Source organism: Euprymna scolopes, chromosome 34 (genome assembly GCF_053919585.1).
Source record: "Euprymna scolopes isolate OS-2025 chromosome 34, ASM5391958v1, whole genome shotgun sequence".
NCBI classification, from domain to species: Eukaryota; Metazoa; Mollusca; class Cephalopoda; order Sepiida; family Sepiolidae; genus Euprymna; species Euprymna scolopes.
In genome coordinates this window covers 54,781,024-54,786,023 of record NC_136515.1, presented here as the reverse complement: position 1 = coordinate 54,786,023, position 5,000 = coordinate 54,781,024, and the positions used below count along the sequence as shown (strand labels likewise).

The following is a 5,000-nucleotide window of genomic DNA, read 5'->3' as shown; positions in this document are numbered from 1 at the left end:
CGTATGAAAAAGTACCCTTCGTATGAAATTAAAAGAAAATCCGCTCAGCCCTTTCCGAGTCCATGGAGAACGAACTTACACACGCAGTTCCTTTTATATGATCTTATGATAGAACTTTGTGATTTTAGTGCCAATAATTCTAGATTTTCGAACAATAACAATGAAAGTCAATTATCTAATTATATTTATTTTTTTCTAAAATCTAATGAATGATAGTTTATATAAAATAATTTTCTAAAAGGAACAGTGGGTTCTCTAGAGTGCAATGTAGAATAACATATATGTTGGGCTAAGTTACTGCATGGAGGCATGTGAAGCTTCCTCCCGGCCGATTTCACGAAATTCGATGGCGATAAAAATATTGGAGTATGAAATATTCGTTGATCATCATTCAATCCCGGGCAACGTCGGGTCTCCTTGCTAGTCTCTAAATAAATATAAAATAAGGATCGTGCTATTATCGGAATTTTCTGGACAGCTTACCTAACACACTATAAGGTGCCAACCCAATGTTTGGTGATCTTCTTTTTTTTTTTTTTTTTCTCGCGCAAATTATTTCTGTTATTAGGAAGATAATCGAGTTAAAAATAGAGAAAACGAAAACAATATTAGTTTTGGATGTTAGGAAAAAATACAATAATTATTAAATAATTATTGGAGATTTTTTTTTACGAAACTTTAAAATTCAAATCAGTAAAAAAAAAATATCATTATAAGATAAGTTTCATGAATAAATATTTATTTTTTATAACAAACAATTTGTTTATTATTTTTATGTTTTTTTTTTTTCAAATTAAAATTAGTATATTTTTTTTAAATAAATCAATGACAGCAAAATAAATATTTTCTTAAATGACGATGGTTGGGTGATTTCATTAAGAGTGGGGTGGAGGTTGGTTCAACTATTTGTTCTCTTAAAATAGAGATTATGAATGTATTCATAGATGTTAAGTGTATTTTGCCGTCTGAGGAATAGCTATTTTGGAATATTTTTGAATTACATAATATTTAATATTATCCGAAGGAAACAATTGTAACGCATATAAAAATACACAATATGATGGTCTTATATTATATTTTGTTTTCTTGAGTTTTGCGAAAATATTATATGCATGCTTGATTATGAAAACGGTTAATCATGAAGTTTAAATAACTGAGTCAATTAATTTTTACTTTAATTTTATTAGTGTATGAACATTACCAGCATTTTAATATATTAAAATTTTGGTTAAAAATATTAATAAAGAATTATATATATATATATATATATATATATATATATATATATATATATATATATATATATATATATATATATATATTTTATACATTTTTTATATTATAGATATATTACTAGTAAATGTATTTGCCGTTGCCCGGCATTAAACTCCGTTAAAAAATAAATTTTTAAAAAAATAAGAAACAAATTGAGACATGTGCATGCGAGAATTAGGTTTATAAGCAGTTCACGTCTTATAAATAAAAAAATACTCGAGCTCAAATCGAAAGCAAAACATAATGACAAAGAGTCAAGTACGATAACGATTAGGACACCTTGACACGATCTTTACAAAAATGTTTCCAAACATACCTATTCTTAACATATGGAATCTGTATTGTGAACGATAAACGCATGTGCATTCGTGAAACAGTTAACAAACAGATAAATATCCGGTGGTTTTTCACGTATCAATTTTTTAAAGTTTTGACCAATTAGCGCCCTTTCTTCGGATGAAAACGGATTAAGAAGTTTTCCGCGTACCTGAATATCCTATATAAAAACTTCCTAGTCGGTAGATTAAAAATTCGTTGAGTATAGAGGTTGAGAAATGTCCTCAGACACATTCTCACTTTTATAGATTGGATTAATAGTTAATAATGAATTAACAACAAATAAAATGGATGCCATAATCGGAAATCAAAAAATAAACATGAAAATTGAGCTGTTTGAACTTTCTTATCAATAGAGCATAAAACATAACCATAGCAAAGTCATTCTCACTTTTACAAATATATGTGTGTGTGTGAGTGTGTGTGTGTATGTGTGTTTATATTATATATATATTATTAGGTTGATGCAAAAAATAATGCCGGTTTTGATGTATACATATATCTGATAAAAAAGAATATATTTTTGCACTAAGCGAATAAATATATATTATTTATACAATATTATATTTTACATATATATCATATATTACATAGAATATGTAATATACAATATTTAATATATGATATCATATATTACGTATATATTATATATTACATATATGTTATATATTACGTATCTATTATATATTATATGTATATTATATATTGCATATATATTATATATTGGATATATATTATATCTTGCATATTATATATTATATATTGCATATATATTATATATTACATATATATTATATATTACATATATATTATATATAACATATATATTATATATTACATATATATTATATATTACATATATATTATATATTACATATATATTATATATAACATATATATTATATATATATTATATATTGCACATTATATATTACATACATATATATTACGTACATATTATATATTAGAGATTACATATATTAAATATTATATATTACATACATATTATATATTACATATCATATATTGCATATATATCATATATTGCATACATATCATATTACATATATATCATATATTACATACCTATTATATAATGCATATTATATATTACATATTACATATATTGCATATTATATGTTACATATTATATATTACGTATTATATATTACATATTATATAATACATATTATATTATATAGCACATGCATGCTTTATATATAAAATATACGTCAACTATTTATATATATTACATAACTATATATATCATTATATATTTATTTTAGTCTTGGTAAAAGGGACATAAAATGTTGAAAAGCTGTTCTCGTTGGAAAGGTATTTTTACCTGTCCTGAGACGAGTGTTATAATTTGAGTATGAAAACGAAAGACGTATTTGCAATGTTAAACGTTAAAATAACTACACGGTAAAATAAATATATATAATGTCGCCCCCAACACCGGTGTTAACGCATACATATTTGAAAAAAAAATTATTTCAAATTGTAAACATAGCTTGACATGAAAAAGAAGAAGAAAATGTATTTTCAATAAGTTACACGTAAATGCATCGTCATAACAATTAAAAAAAAAGAAAGTAATTTTTATAGAAATGAACTAATAAAGCGATTACCTGTAAATAGGTGTTGGTTCGGATTTTGTGCTGATTGGTGTGCCGCTGCGTACGTCGGACTCGCACTACGGATCGAGTAACGCGACATGATCCCGACCGGATCAAATAAGGAATAATCCATCACAAAGCTATCGGATGGAGTCATGGTCAGGAATGTGTGTGCGCGTGTGTGTGTATGTGCGAAGTGTCATCCCAATATGACTTTTAATTGGTGACGACAACAACACATGGACAAATCGGTACACATAAACATGTCACATACGAACATACAGGTAAAACAAATTGATTTGTTGATGAAGGTAATATCGATGTTCGAATTTCAATTTACGACATGTGTGTGAGCGTATCGGTATATAGACACAAACAAAAATAATCGGACATTTAAAACTTACTTCAATGTATATAATATATATGATAATATATATAGATATATATATAGAATATAATACATATATATGTATAATCTAGACATAATATATTCATATATAATATATATTATTTGTATATAATATAGATATATGTATATAATATAATAGATATATATATAAGTAATATAGTAATTATATTATATGTATATAACATATTATGTGTATGCAACATATATGAAGATAATATATATATTACGTAATATATGTATATAATATATCTACGATATATATATAATGTAGTATATAATATATATGTATATAATGTATATTATATGTACATAATATATATCATACGTACATAATATATATACTATACGTATATAATATATATATATATTATACATCTATAATATATATATAATACGTATATAAAGTATATGTATTATACGTATATAATACATATGTATTATATGTATATAATATATATGTATTATACGTATATAATATATATATTATACGTATATAATATATATATATATTATACGTATAATATATATATTATACGTATGATATATATATATATATAATACGTAAAATAAATATATTATATACGCATAATATATATACGATATATGTTATATACGTATAATATATACATTATAAATGTACAAAATATATACTATGCGTATATAATATTATATATTTAATGTTGTATATATATATACAAATAAATAATTATATATATATATAATTTTATATATATATATATAAAATTTTATATATGTATATAATTTTATATATATATATATAATTTTATATATAATTTTAGTAAGTTATAAAATGTATATGGCGATTAAGCTACACTGAATATTCCGCTTTTCATCCACTCTAGGACTCTTCAGGCTTATGCCGAATTTTGTGGTTGTTTGTCGTTTTTATATGCGCATCTTCTATTGAGATTTTAGTTAGCCACTTTTGAAGTAAATACTTAAAGTTTACGCATAAATCTATACTTTCGTATATTAATTTTATATATATATATATATATAATTATATATATATAATTATATATATATAATTATATATATATATATATAATTATATATATATATATAATTATATATATATATATAATTATATATATAATTATATATATATATATATATATATAATTATATAACTACTTCATTTATTCACATAAAATTAATATACGAAAGTATAGATTTATGCGTAAACTTTAAGTATTTACTTCAAAAGTGCTCAATACGTAGGTAGAGCTAGTAAGTGATTTATAAAATATATATGGCGATTAAGCTAGGCTGAATATTCTGCGTTTCATCCAACTATCCACTTCCATCCAACGCGCATAAGCCTGACGAATCCTATAGTT

At 23.1% G+C, this 5,000-nt stretch overlaps 1 protein-coding gene and 1 long non-coding RNA gene across 2 annotated transcripts in view; both read right to left on the bottom strand.

The window, feature by feature from the left end:
* LOC145259208 (uncharacterized) overlaps nucleotides 1-3,504 on the bottom strand; it is a 101,768-nt gene extending 98,264 nt beyond the window's left edge. The window contains exon 1 of the long non-coding RNA XR_013864140.1: nucleotides 3,243-3,504. This is a non-coding gene — a long non-coding RNA (uncharacterized LOC145259208). The remainder of the gene's footprint in view (nucleotides 1-3,242) is intronic.
* LOC145259207 (neuronal membrane glycoprotein M6-a-like) overlaps nucleotides 1-5,000 on the bottom strand; it is a 1,045,587-nt gene that overhangs the window by 922,083 nt on the left and 118,504 nt on the right. The gene's annotated exons all lie outside the window — the stretch shown is intronic.